At 33.7% G+C, this 16,414-nt stretch overlaps 1 long non-coding RNA gene across 1 annotated transcript; it reads right to left on the bottom strand.

The window, feature by feature from the left end:
* Positions 1-959: 959 nt before the first annotated feature.
* Positions 960-13,714, bottom strand: LOC143058235 (uncharacterized). The gene is made up of 2 exons (XR_012972957.1): positions 13,182-13,714; positions 960-2,270 (listed from the first exon to the last, which is right to left on the bottom strand). It is a non-coding gene; the product is annotated as an uncharacterized LOC143058235 (long non-coding RNA).
* Positions 13,715-16,414: the final 2,700 nt, after the last annotated feature.

Here is a 16,414-nt window from a genome sequence, read left to right on the forward strand (position 1 = left end):
GTGACACATTTGAAACAGGATCTGCTTACCCTTCAGGACACCTGAGATCACCCCAAGTTTTTGTTTTGGTTCGTGTCGCTAGGTCTTTAGCTTTCTCCTTTGTGTGTTATGTACTATAATTTGTCTGTTTGTCCTTTTTTAGCCATGACGTTGTCAGTTTATTTTCGATTTACGAGTTTGACTGTCCCTTTAGTATCTTTCGCCCCTATTTTATTGGACAGCATCAAAGCAAAGGCTAGAAATAGGAAATCGAAGACAAATCTATAACAGAACTTTAGCAAGCAATCGCAATAAAGTCGTCCAGGAATAAAGAATCAGTGACAAAACCTTTTAGTATTACAAACTGTTTTTTTTTTTCTCCAAACAAAAACCAGGATTGGTATTACGTGTTATAGGATTCTTTTCATAGGCAATGCAACTTTAGATTTATTAGTTTCAAAAAACTATACATACATGTACTCGGATTTTAGAAACACAAGTATTTACAAGAACTATTTAACCCTCATACCGGTATTAAGCAACTAATAAAATTGAGAATGGAAATGGGGAATGTGTCAAAGAGACAACAACCCAACTATAGAGCAGACAACAGCAGAAGGTCACCAACAGGTCTTCAATGCAGCGAGAAATTCCCGCACCCTGCGGCGTCCCTCAGCTGGACCCCTAAACAAATATATATACTAGTTCAGTGATAATGAACGCCATACTAAACTCCAAATTGTGCACAAAAAAACTAAAATTTAAAATAATACAAGAATAGGCCAGAGGCTCCTGACTTGGGACAGGCGCAAAATTGCGGCGGGATTGAACATGTTTATGAGATCTCAACCCTCCCCCATTCCTCTAGCCAATGCAGAAAAGTAAACGTATAACAAAACGCACATTACAATTCAGTTCAAGAGAAGTCCGAGTCTGATGTCAGAAGATGTAACCAAAGTCAACTCAGTATCAATTCAAAATATTACAAAAGACTAATTTTTTTCAAAGTAATTTTTATAATAATTACATTTGATGAATGAATATATTAATGATAGTGCATTTTATGCCACATTTACAAACATGATTTATGTAAATACAAATGTATATTATATCTGACAGTTGTAAATGTTTTGAACGCAATATCTATAAACTACATGTTTACTAAGGCACTGTGCATTTGCATAGGTAATACTGCATAGATAGTGCATTGTCTATAAAACTACATAAAAAATTATGAAATTATTTGACATTTGCATATAGATATATCATGAAAATGTAAATCATTATAATACTACCATATTTTCATCAGTGGTCAAAACCAAACATTTTTAGACCTTTCAGGTTTTCTAGCTGCTTTTTGCATGTTCAGACCACTACTGTATAGGGTATAAGTGATCATAAATATTTAATGTATATATTGATTTCATTTTTCCTATGATAATCAATCTGACCATGAAAATCAAAGATATACTCTAAAGCGCACATCTGCAAAGTTTTGTAACTTTTTGTTCGGAATAGGGTTAAATAGAAGCAGTTCACAATTTAAACTTTGCAAACGATAAAAAGTTCTAAAAATGTTTCTACAAAAACCCATTTTGAAATGATTTTATGTTTGCCTTCCGTAAAATATTAAAATGCTACAATTATACTAAAATGAACAAAGTAAAACATGCAATGTGTTTATATATTAAATTGTTCAGTTGAAACCTAGTGGTTTGATCTGTTTCATGTCAAAATACGATGACATTTCCCGCCAATAACAAACTGGTTATAATTCATACTGTAGAAGGTCTTTCAATCCTAAGCATAGTCAAACGTGTACGAAGACCAATTCTGAATCCGTGTCCGTGCACCGTGCACATAGTATAAATAATTCATTATTCAAATGTGTATTTAAGTACAAAAATTAATGCCTCGTTTCTGTGTAAACTGTGAAAACCAATATCAAGGTCATTACAAGTACTACAGTGAAAACTATAGAAACTAAACTTATAATCACTGATATAAGTGCGCGTCTTTCACCGTCTCTTTTGTCACCGTCACTGTACGATTTGGCCGCAGTTAGGGAATAGTACGCAGCTATAGGTCCTAAAATCGGGTTGAAACATAAAGTCACTAAACATGCTAAAAGTAGGTTCGTATTAGGAACATTTTCCGGGCTGACGGCAAAAAGCCTTTTATGTCCTTTAGCTTTCTTTTTTCTGTCTTTCGTTGGTTCTTCGTTCTTCTGTATGTCCTTTTCTCCTCCCATTTTTCGTTTTGTTACGTTACTCTATAATCGAAAACCATTCCTGAAATTGAAATAAAATGCATGTAGGATTTAAAATATTTATGTTTTATGCATGAACCGATTGAATGATCCAGTTTATTTAGCGGTGCATCATTATTATAAGCTAAGATGTGAAATCATAATTTTATTACAGTCCGTTATTTTGAAACAATTTGAATTACAATATTAGTGCGACGGATCTCTCGGCTAGTGGAGTAGGATCAGATGATCATGAGCCTAAGTTCATCTGAGTTTTATAGGGTTCTTTTTGCATGATTTTATTTTCTGTTTGTTTATGTGGCCGGTATGTTGTTTGTCTTTTTACGACTATATATTGTTTATGATTGCCCCTTTGTACAACTTCTTATATGTGTTTCGATTGCGACCAGGTTCCCAAATGTGACAGGCACTTACAAAGTTCCCGACATGCGACAGGCACTTACAAGGTTTATCATGCAGGACAGACAACGAGAACGTTGCCGTCATGCGACAGACACATACAATGTTAAGGACGCGGGACAGACACCGTGAACATTTCCGACAAGCACTTAAAAGGTTTATGACGCAGGACAGACAACGAGAACGTGCCCGACATGTGACAAGTACTGAAAAGGTTTACGATGCTCGATAAGGTTCCTGACATGCGTCAAACATTGACAATGTTACCGACATACGATCCATACTAATAAGGTTCCCGACGCACGGCAAACACTGACATATTCCCAACTAGCGACAAACACTGACAAAGTTCCAGACACGCGGCAAACACTATCAGGATTCAGACACGCAACAAACACTGACAAGGTTCCAGACACGCGGTAAACACTAACAAGGATGAAGACACGCGGTAAACACTGACCAGGTTCCAGACCTTCGGCAAACACTGACTAGGCTCCAGACGACACGCGGCAAACATTGGCAAGGTTCAAAACACGCGGCAAACACTGACAAGGTTCAGTACACGCGACAAACACTGACAAGGTTCCAAAAACGCGGCAAACACTGACAAGGACCAAGACACGCGATAAACACTGACAAATGACCAGACAGCGGCAAATACTGACAAGGTTCAAGACACGAAGCAAAAACTGACAAGGTTCCACCCACGCGGCAAACACTGACAAATTTCCAGACATGCGGCAAACACTGACAAGATTCCAAACACGCGGCAAACACTGACAAGGTTCAAGACACGCGGCAAACACTGACAAGGTTCAGTACACGCCACAAACACTGACAAGGTTCCAAAAACGCGGCAAGCACTGACAAGGTTCCAGACACGCGGAAAACACTGACAAGGTTCCAGAAACCCGGCAAACACTGACAAGGTTCAAGACACGCGGCAAAAACTGACAAGGTTCCAGACACGCGGCAAACACTGACAAATTTCCAGACACGCGGCAAACACTGACAAGGTTCCAAACACGCGGCAAACACTGACAAGGATTCAGACACGCGACAAACACTGACATGGTTCCACACTGACGGCAAACACTGACAAGGTTCCAGACACCCGGCAAACACTGAAAAGGTTCAAGACACGCGGCAAACATTGACAACGTTCCAGACAGGCGGCAAACGCGGACATGGTTTTCGTCGCGTTAAGAATTCCTCACAAAGTTTTCGAAGCACGACAAACACTGACAAGGTTCTGGACACACGGCAAACACTAACACGAATTCCATTCCCCTCAAAATACTGAAAAAGGTTTCTGAAGCGCGACAATCACTGTCAAGTTTCCTTTCATGTGACCATCACATATGAACATATAGAAGGTTAACTCGTTAAACAATCTCTTCCAAAATACAGAGGCGATGTGTGCGACATACACGTAGGGATACATATAATACTGAAAGTGACTATTGTATTCCCTATACTAAGCCAAGTGAACAACTAAGCAAACAAGAATAAAACACACGTATATAATAACTGTCTATTGGTCATTGATCAAACAAGAATAAACCACACGTACATAATTACTGTCTATTGGTCAATGACCAAACAAGAATAAAACACACGTACATAATTACTGTCTATTGATGATTGACCCAACAAGTAGGTTGATCTTTTCAAACAAAAACAATTATATGTCTAGTATGCATGTTTGGGTTAATTGCATATTCCAGATCCATCATCGAAAGCAAGATGATAATTTCTACAGAAATCTTTTCTACACAAAGTGCTATTTGACATCAGAAGAAAAATCAGCAAATGTTATATACAACTTATTAATTCTGCGGGACTGGATTGGTGCACAGGATAGAGAAAAAAATGGGTAGAAATTTGAAAATAAAGAAACACTAGTAGAAAAATAAAGAATAGAAATTAATTTAAAGAATAAAGAAATAGGGCATGAACTTCAAAAAGGAAAAAAACGAAGACAAGATTCTGCTCACATCTAGAACAATAATAATAACAGGAATAAATATCGAAGCCAGTCTACAATTCAAAATATTTTAATATTTCACTAACCCTACACTTTTTCCACACTAGGACATGCAACAGATTTTGAGTAGTCTGCTATTTTCTAGGTATGTAGTGGTAGGACAAACAAATAGTTATCAAAGATACCAGGCTTATAATTTTATACGCAAGACGCGCGTTTCATCTACATAAAACTCTTCAATGAAGCTCAGATCAAAATAGTTTTAAAGCCAAAGAAGTACAAATTTGAAGAGCATCGAGGACCAAAATTCCAAAAAGTGATGTAAAATAAGGCTAAAGTAATCTATTCCCGGGATAAGAAAATCCTTAGTATTTCGAAATTCAAAGTTTTGTAACAGGAAATTTATAAAAATGACCATATAATTGGTATTCATGTCAACACCGAAGTGCTGACTACTGGGCTGTTGAGACCCTCGTCCACCAGCAGTGGCATCGACCCAGTGGTGTAAATAGTTATCAAACGTACCCGGCTTTTAATCTTATACGCCAAACGCGCGTTTAGTCTACATAAGACTCATCAGTGACGCTCAGATCAAAATAGTTATAAAGCCAAAGAAGTACAAAGTTGAAGAGGATTGAGGACCCAAACATAGTCTTGTTTCAGGATTGAAAGAACATCGAAATTTATGGCTGGTTTTAATGAGAAGCAACAGATATATTTCCAATTCCTTAACAACTATAAGAGTATATTACAGATATTACGTAACTGCTTTAGACATTTCTCTGTTGTTTTAGTATAAAGACATTAAGATAAGTCTGAAACAAATGTATTTTGTCATGTGGTTTACATTAATATTGTCTCTTGTTTCCTGTAAATCATATGCTGTAAAATGTTCATTACGCTTGGAATCTATTTTCGGTAATAATAAACCAGACATATATCATGTATATCAGTTAACAACTTCAAAAACTGCATTTAAAACACCATCATTTTAGTTTGATTGCTTTCTTCCATTTTCCAGTATGTTAAATCAATGTTGCACATAAAAAATATCAGATCGCTCTTTTTATTTATATTCGAGACGTCAGATGTGTAGAATAATAAATCAATTATGATTATAAAACCAAAGTATCTTTCATTTCATTTTCGAGCTGTTATGACAATGGTTTGGTTGCAGCTGTTTCTTCTTGATGTCTGTATACTGTTAATAGTCAACTTGAAACGACAAAATGAATGGGCGAAATATTTACTCATACAATTAGAAAAGTGTTCCTATATTAGATATACACATTAATTCTTACTTTAAGTGTTGTAATGTATACAAACATGACATTTGGCGACTTTGAAGAAAATACATTGGTATATTATTTTAAAAGATTGCCACTTAACCAAATGTTGCTGTATAGAATACACGAAAGGTGTTATGGATCAAACGACAAACCTTTCAATTTCTAATCAGCAAAATGGAGGCTTTTGAATTACGTTGAACATGTTGAATGTATGGAATAGTGAAAAAATTATGAACAAATCGATATAAAACAAGAAAATTCCAAGGGTTAACTGGGGTATATATACACATTCAAACGGTCATCGCTAGATTTTTCACTGTCCCGCATTAAAAAAAAATGCTGAAGTGGGACGTCCGATTTGCTCCGTGTATTAAATCCAATATTGCAGGAATAGCATGTCATTTGCAAGTTAAAAGAACCATTGTAACAACTTTTTATGGGACTGCTGGTAGCCTGTGATAGCTACTAAATTTATTGAGTAATTGTAATATTTAAAACTTCACTAAACAGAATAATTTTCAAATCAAATGCAATATAGAGTTCTTGTTTATTAGAAATGACAACTATTCCTTTTGACATTTAAAATATCACGCAATTTTACAAAAATGTACCATAAATAAAGTTCGTTGTTATCCAAATTCAGACAGTATTTTATAAAAACCAATTAAGACGTAGTCTAATAAAACAATATAAATTCTAAATCACCAATTTCTGTGCAGTCATATGTTATTCAGATTTTATAATTTACAATCCACTCCACGGCAGTTTCTTCAATATATCTGCAATTTATTTATATTTGATTTATGTATCCTATCGTGGTGGAAATGTAACATTTGCATTAAGAATATCATATCGTGTTGTTACGTAATAGTTTGTTATCTTAGAATTACAATAATTACAACAGGAACAGCATAACGCTGATATACATAACATATTGCTATTACATGCAGAGTTTCGTCAGTGTGAATGCTATGTCAGGAATCATTGGTTGAGTTAACTAACTAATCAGTTGCAGAATATAATATAAATAAGTCCTGAGGTAGATCTAGAACAGGACACAAATGAGATGTATTTAAGGGGTGGACAGGTGTAAGGAAACATGGCGGAATGAAGGATGGGGAATGAGGAACCGGGTTAATAGGGGGAATAAAAATAATGGTATCCTTGGGGGTGAAGCTTTTCGTGTGGAAGAAGAGAGAAGGAAATGTAGTAGAGGAGATTTTGTGAAGAGAAGAGAAGGGAAGTATAAGTGCAGGGGTATGGGGGAATCTGCGACTTTTGTCAAACCCCTCGTACCCTCGTATTTGCAATTAATTGGTAAATGGTTGGAAACTTAGACTGGCACGGGAATGGTTTTTCAGAGACAAATGTCTGTGTACTGAGGTTAAACAGGTTTGTCGAATGAGCTCAACCACAGCACATCCAATATCCCCAAAACTGGGACAGTGACAGAATAACCCACACAAGAAAAAAAACTCTTAAAATCAGTTGGAAATGGCTTGACTCATCAGGTTGGCACAATATAACTATAACTATAAAGATACTTGAATTTTAATCAAATGTTCTAACATTACGTAACGGTATAATGGTATATTTATGATAGCCTTACGGAATGTGGTTATAACTGCTTTTATTTCATCAGTAAGTCAATGTTAGATTATTCCACGTTAATTTAGTTACATCCAGATCCAACTTAACTCTTAACGATAACGACAGCATAGCTATTTATTGGAGTTCTGATAAAATGGTTCCAACATTTGCCAATGAGATAAGGATTACTGACAATTTTTAGGACATTGACCGCAAAAAAAGGAATAAAACTTGCATAATATGTGAGGAAGAAATCAGGAATCAAGAATGACTTAACACGAACAGGAATATTGTTTTTAAACAACATGTAATCCAAAATTTTAACTCTCCTTAAAAACTTGAGATATATTCTTATTTATTATTGCACTGTGTGCACATTTAAAGACAGAATACACTATACTGGCTCAGAGGTCTCTAAAACTGTTACTGACTAATTGTACACAAAATACATGATTCTAATGAGTGAATCACATTATTTCATAACTGTATGTAGAATTTGAAAGATATCAAAATTGCCAAATCTTCAGGAATTGCAATATTTCAATTTATATTTCCCGATACTAAGTGTGCTCGAATCTCTTCTTTTGCTTCGCCTAAATAATGTTGTTTGGCAGCACTGCAAATTCATACATTCATACATGTCAGAGAAAAACATCACATCATGCTTCATTTAATTTGCATGTAAAACAGTCTTGACGGTGTAACTAAATTATACACGCAACTGTAACTCATCAGAGAACATCTAAGTTCAAGATGATTTTCTAAATTTGGGAAAGACGAGGTTAAATTTGTCATGTTTCTCCCTTCTATTTCATACATAGGATAGACGATTTCAAGTTTGACCTGTTTCCTGCAACTATATTAAACGTCAAACAGATACTGTTAAATTTGTCATGTCTCCCTCCTCAAACTTGAGACCGATGCTGTTAAAGTCCTTCTCCTCCCTCTATTTCACATTGAAAGAAACGCTGTTAAATGTGTGATGGATTCCCCCTCTATTTCAAACTTGTAAAGACGTTGTTGAATTTGTCATCTTTGCACCATCTATTTCAAACTTGGGACAGATGATGTTAAATTTGTCATGTTTCACCATCTATTTCAAACTTGGGACAGATGATGTTAAATTTGTCATGTTTCACCATCTATTTCAAAATTGGGACAGACGATGTTTTTTTCTACTTTCCCCTATTTCAAACTTGGGACGGATTCTTTTAATTTGTTATGCTTTCAACTATTTTTCAGACGTTAAATGGTCATGTTTCTCCCTTTATTTCAAACTTGGGACAGACGATATTAAGTTTGTTATGTTTTCCCCTCTATTTCTTATATTTATAGGATTCATTATAAAACACATTGTAAGGAGATGTGGTAAAATTGCCAATGAGACAATTCTCCCCGGTACCAAATGACAAAGGAGATAGCAACAATACGTCATCGTATGGCTTACAACAATTAGTAAAACCCCGAGCCACATGGCCGAAAGTTATAATAGACCCGGCCCAAAATGACAAAGAAAACAATATTTAAAGGAGAAAACTATCTATGAACAAAACCATGAAAGAAAACAAAATATGAAACACAGCAACAATCGACAACCAGTAAAAGGGTTTTGGTCGGGGTCAGGCTCATAATTGGGCGGGGTTGAACATTTTTTCGGGCGCCAATTGAGAAGTTGCTTTGTGTTGCATTGCTATGTTTACTTCCATTTTCATGCGACAACTATCCACGTCTATTTCTCGAAGATAAAAAGTATCGTTCGGTTACCGTAAAACATTTAACGATGAGAAAAATCAAACCCGTATTATCAACTATACAATGCCGTAATATATCATAAAAATATAAAACAATTAAAACTAGAAAACTGTATTCTAATCTCTACAGAATTTACGAAACACAAATATGACAGACATAAACCAACAGCGACCATTGAATTACAGACTTCTGTAGAACAGTCCCATAAATAACGTAGCAGTTAACCATTATTTTAGAGACAGTATATCAATTTGCCCCTATGTCTTCATTTTGACTTAATACCAAGACCAGTAATATCTTTAATACAAATAAAAATATGCATTTAGCTATCAATTGTTTGTCCTTTACCGTAATCAAAATAAAGAGTGGGTCGCGCTAATTGGTTATATATCATATTTAGGAAATATCTATATAATAGCGAGAGTACTGATCAATTACTAAATATCATCATCTAATTGCTAACAAAGTACAACTCATTTACAAGCACTTAACCAAAAGGTCTTTATATTAAGTGAATCATTTACTGATTGCAGAATTTCTGTGCAGATAATTACGATGATGAAAACGTTCAATGACATTTTATACAATTTCTATTCGTAACATTTTGATGATTTTTTGAAGACTGATCAATCAAACTCAAGACTGGAATCTTAGTCTGACAAAATATTTATGTAGTTCAGAAAATCGAATGTTGCAATTGGAAATATCTGATATTCTTTTTATTTATCAAATGCTTTTAAGAAATTACTATAGCAGAAGAAAAATGAGGTTTTCAAATGCTGTGATTTATTTCTAATATTGAACATTATGAAACGTAAATGAAATCCTATTGATCTTTAGAACTTGGAGTTTTAATGTATAAGAAGATGAAGTGCACTTCTTCCTTTGTTGTCAAACTAGTCATAATATTAAAAATAGTCGAATTGTCCACTGTTATTGACTATAAAAAGTGATTATTTTTTTTAGACAAAATACCTGATGTTAAACACCCAGTGGCAAATTTCTATATTTGTGCAGGGAGTTTGTTTGTGTAATTTTGTTAAAATAAACATTCATTGTATTGTATAGACACAGGCTACTTTTTTATTCCACAAACATCAATAGGCTAATCGTTTTATGTCATGAAAATACCAGAAAATACATGATATACTTGCCACTGGTCTTTCAATAATTTTTTTAGAATAAAGACGAAAAAATCGTGCTTGATGTACGGATCAAGTAATCAAATAAACCATAACAAATAATAAAAAAAAAAAAAAAAAAAAAAAAAAATAATGAAAAAACTAAAGAAAAGAAAATATGCAAGAAAAAGTGCAAAAAAGTTAACAGCACAAAAGACGATAACAAGATAAAGAAACACTTACTTGTACAAATATATCTTTTTCTTAGAAGGCAACGTACATTTTTATTCCAAAGAATCCTCGAGAGGGTACTATGACATTCGATTTGGAATAAAAAATAATCTTTTACTCTCACTATTTTTCTTCAAGGTTAAATATTAAATATGATATCAGCACATGAGTACATGAATGATCCTCGTCAAATTATGACAATTGCATTAAGCGGAAAGAGGCTACACGTGCCAAATTTCGTTCTCTCATCAATCTTACCGGTGCAAATCCCTTAGACAAATTCATTACACCTGTTCGTAATGTCTACTAGTATCGTTCACTTTCAGGAATTGTACTAACATATTTTTTTATATAATAGTCATATTATAGTTTAAATGTTTTTATTAATATACATGCTTACATGCGTTCGGTGTAATTAATTCAGTGTAATTTACTCGTTACAATGTATTTAATTGTTTGATTGTGACGTACTTTATAAGATTCATGCAGCAATCAATTTGCAACAAAGTAAATATCTATATGTATTGATCTTGGAGAAAGTTTCTCAATGTTATGACAGCTTCAAAGATATAGTTTAGCACTTTCGCGATAAAACCGTCAAATGCATCAGATAGGAAGGGTATGAAGAGATGAAGGACACACATGTACATTTTAAACCAACCGAAAGATTTAATTCGGAAACGCATAAGCTTGATCTTGAATTATATTTCACGTAGTCGTACTTTTTGCTGTGTTTGAACATGTTGAAAACAAATCTCTTTTTTTTTTTTAATTACTACTTTTCTGGTTTAATTGAAGTAAGCCTAGAGAATGATATTTTTAAAGGAATTTTGTTTAATACGATGATAGATGTGAACAAGCCAGAAACATGTAAGAAAATAACAGCATAAAAAACAAAAATGTAAAAACAGTAACGGTAACATTATTACATTGAGAGCAGGTTATGAACATGCTCTTCGATAACCGATTGGATTTCAAGTAAATTAAGATTAAATGATGTTTTCAAAACGTCCAGTGGCAAATAGTTCATGGATGTTCAGAACAACAGCCAATAATGATATCCAAACCACCTTGACATGACTATGAGCAGTGTACGAAGTATGATCAGATAACTAGATATAAGAATATTTGGTATAAGTGCCAATGAGACAACTCTCCATCCGAGTCAAAATTTATTAAAGTAAACCATTAAAGGTCAAATAACGTTCTTCAAAACGGGTCCTTGGCTCACACCGAACTCAGCTGTTTACAGACACGTGTCATATACATCCAGTGGCAAATATTTCATGGATGTTCAGGACGACGATACATAAACCCTCGATAAACCACCTTCAAATTATTATGAACTCAAAGATATCAGATGACTTCGCTGTTTACAGACACGTGTCATATTGTTCTATTTTTATTGGTATTTGATTGTATCTATATTAACGTGTAAACTAGCAGCGACCTCTGTGGTATGTGGAAGTTAATTACACTTAATTATATTACTATTGAAATATAACTTATGGCATCAGACATATAAAAACATAATGCAACTATTCTGATTTCGCTTATTAAGATTGTGTTACTGTGTATTATATAGATGAGGTCTGGATTTAATAGTTCTTTTGAGCCCTTTTCGTGACCTGAAGTTATTCCCATTCCCCATGTTAACTACTCCTTGATCGAATATACTAGGACTACACCTTTCCAAAAGTTTCTGTTTTGTCCTTTCGGTAGTGGCACGATTTAGGAGGCTTATTTTGTCAGGATTTTATTTACACTAACCTTTTCCCGTCGGATAAATTGAATATTTATACTCAAAGTATGCCCTCTTTATAAGCTATGCTTCTTATTAAACATTCATTTGTTTTATTGTTACCTTGGTCTTTTTTTCATTGGGGGAGGGGGTAGAGCATGTAGAGGGGGTTATATAAATTTTGGTCATCTAGCTGCGTTTGTTTTTTGCTATTATAGTTAAAATCTAAAAATTATAGGACAAAGAACGAATGTAATTTTACAGTTAACGGAAATCATGGGTATCCGAATGTCCAAACTGTTTGATTCCTTTAATGATTGTTGGTTAATTAGCGTCCAGTGGCAGATATTGCATGCATGTTCAAGGCGATTAACATGAATTGTATTTTTATCTAAAATCTATTGTCATAAACCTTTTATCATTAGTTGAACAAAAAGAAAAGTATTACAAAAAAACTAAAATTCAAAATATAAACGACGAATTTAGAATAATTAGGCCTTTCTTTTCATATAAGAGGTTTTTTCTACTGTGAAAGATTGGTGCATGTGATTGGTTTTTTTTTTTTTTGCGATTACAATTTTAGAACAATATTAATTCAGTATTAAAAAAACCATGAGAAATTAGCAGTGACAACGTTCGAGGAAAGCAGAGCGGATTTTGCAGAATAAACAAAAAATAAAAAATATTATTTTTAAAGTTAAAAACAAAACAAACACGTTTAATTGTAAAATCAAATTTCCAATATACAAATCTGCATTTGATCAATTACAAAATCAACGTTTCAAATATCTATCAATAGAAAAAAATGATAATATGTCTTTACCTGATTATCTTATTAAATCCCTTGTATAACCAAGAATCGACAGATCCATTTCTTTGCTTGTTATGCTTCCGAGTGAAGATGTTGATGTCTCTGCAGGGAATCAACACTATACTACCAATACTTCGTGTACACATAGATATTAAAACATATTAATAGTTACGTAATTTGACTGATCGGTAGATACATCAATGTGCTTACTAAAATAAATAAAGTATATCTGTTTTTATGTTATTTGATAGTTTACGAGCTAGATCATTAATTGTCGCATGCAAGAAGAACAACAGCTTGCATGACTGAAAGCTGAAATGGTTTATATATATAAATCTGTTTTAAAGCTTCATGTGTGCTGACAATAATTCACAATAATATGACGTAACGAGATTTGGGATGCAGTCAAACACGTTTGATATTATCAGATCTAATAACACGTGGCTCCAAAATGCAGATGGCGTTGCAAAAAATCTGTTCTAGGCAGGTGATAATGTTCTTGCAGCGTGCATAGAACAGAACATGCAGGACTTGCAATTACCCATGAAAACATTGTATATAGATTTAACTTCAAAACAAAACAATTAACACTTTTAAAGGTCGATGATTAAGAAAACTACGTAATATTTGACATTTTCTTATTCCATGTTTTACATCATCATGTTAGAATTCATGCATGCAGGGCTTTGGTATAGACATTTTTTTTATAAAGCATATGTTTTTCTTGTCTACAATTCCCTGTTGATAAATTAAGAAATGGCTAAGTAACTCGCTTGCAAATCAATGTAATGAGTTATACAAACAAAAACGATGTTGTTTGGGGCTGTATCTGCGGGGACAACAACATATTTGTCATGAAGGTATGATAAGTGTTTTGCAACATTAGGGTCTTTAAAGATTGACATAGCATGGGCATTGATAGACCCATTGGACAAAGTCACAAGATGACCCGAGCTGAATTTAACTATAATTTATAACATAAAAAAGAAGATGTGGTATGATTGCCAATGAGACAACTATCCACAAAAGACCAACATGACACAGACATTAACAACTTTCTCATACAGTCGCTCATGTTTCATTGTTTTCTTTTTTTGGGACGTTTAACCTTTAAGGAAAAAATCTTAAAACTTCAATGTACTCTTGATGGGGGAGCTGTGCAAAGTTGTGGGACCGCTTTAATGAAAATCTGGTGGCATATCGGTGGCACATAGTTTCCATTGAAAATATACGAAAAAAAAGTGTCATATGTGTTTCATTGAAACGACTCGGCTAATTTTATCCAAACTGATCGTGGATGAAGTATGGTAACTTCTTTGAAAAGGATTCAAAAGATGGTTTACCGATCGATTGAAAGGCATGACCAATATATGGCCGTAAATTGATGATTGGGAGACCCTCTCCATGAGATCCTCATTGTATGTTGATTGGGGATAGAAGGGTTCAAATTATGGTATAAGGGGCACAGATTCTCCATTGAAACATTAGGCTGGTAAATTTTAAACAGACTTCGCATGTGTGGAGTTGAACCTCGTCCACATTTAAACCTAATGTGATTCCATTTGGATGAAACAAGTTTTCCAGAGGTAATCTTTGACTCTGACTGACCAATTTTCAAAGAAATTCTACCCTGAACAACTGTGCCTGCTTTCATGAAATTTTAAAGCATCAGAAAGATATTATTTGTCATTCTTTATCTGGAAATCCTCTGGAGCATTTAAATAAAAGGTATAATTACCAGGATATCGATTTAAGCTCACAGGATCCACTATGATTTCTTTCAACTTTTGTGATAGTTATAAATCCTTTCGAATAATCCGCTATTTCTTATATATCATGGTTTATTCTTTAAAACATTCTTGTTTGTTTTGATCGAATGTCTTCTCCATGTTTACCTTTCATTATGCTTTTTTCATGGCAACCATTCTGCTATTTTGAGTTATACCTTCGTAGTCATACCAACAGATCAAGGAAAAGAAACCAGCTAGTCAAACTCCTTGTGAGAAATGAATCTTTCCCACTTCCCAAACATTGTCGCCCACACATGTACTTTAAAAATCTGCTGCACAAATACTTTATAAATTGGCATGTATAATATTACTACATAGACACAGAAGTAAATAGGCTATGGATTGCTATGTCATTTTTCATCAATAATATTTCGGTAAAAACTATTTGTTAGTAAATTTATTTGACATTTTACAAATTAGTTTACATCTGTTAGAGTAATTAGGACATGTTATAAAACAATCCAATATGTTACAGTACTTAGGACATGTTATCTAACAATCTAATATGTTTTGGCCCAATGATTATTTTTTTCTCGAGTTGTTTGATGTGGGATAAAGACACTCGTTGATTGATACTTATTTATTTACTTTCTGTCCGCTTTGAGCTGAAAGGGTTTGTACAAATTTACTTCAAGTGATTTTCACATTGGTATGTAGTCTTTTCACTTTATACACTATGATAAATTATCGGTGCTCAATTATAGCTAGGTGTTAACCTTTCGTGAAGATTTCATTTTTGTTTTCAAGCTTCATTGAAACGAAAGGACATGAGTAATCTTTTTTTTCATTTTGTGTATTTAGTCGTTTAAAGCATATTTTTTTATATAAATTTTGTCTCTGATAACATCTTTATACATTGGAACGATACTGAAGAACATCTACAAGAAGTGTTTTGAGATTATTGTAATAAGTTCATTATTCTACAAAATAGCATTTTAAGTTTCAATTGCATACGAAAAATTGTGTTTCTTAAAAAAAAAACAACGTTTAAAAAACGCAGTAATCGCAACTTTTCCATACTATTAGAAAAAATACCATCCAGTTTCTCCCTACGAACGGTTGTGACCTAAATAAAAACTTCTCTATATAAGCTTTCGTTACAGTCAAATCACTAAAGCAAAACGAATCGGTTCATCGGAAGGCAAAATAGAGTACCGTTAGGGACAACTCAGAAAGCAACTTAAGTCAACCTTACTTTGCTCTAGTTAACGACAGAAAGATCTTTCTAGTCTCTACAAAGGTATGGTAAGCTGACACATATATACATTGTAAAAATGGTCTTTAGATCCTAAACAGAATTTTAAACACATATTTTGTGCACTTTTTTACATGTTAAGGTCTAAACGTGCCTCAGTACAATGTGTTTAGGATTGTGTTTAGAATCGTGTTTAGCTTTGAAATATGTGTTTAATTTTTAAACAGTTTCATTTTTAAACATGTTTAATTTTAAGTCAT

This window comes from Mytilus galloprovincialis, chromosome 14, assembly GCF_965363235.1.
Source record: "Mytilus galloprovincialis chromosome 14, xbMytGall1.hap1.1, whole genome shotgun sequence".
Taxonomy (NCBI): Eukaryota; Metazoa; Mollusca; class Bivalvia; order Mytilida; family Mytilidae; genus Mytilus; species Mytilus galloprovincialis.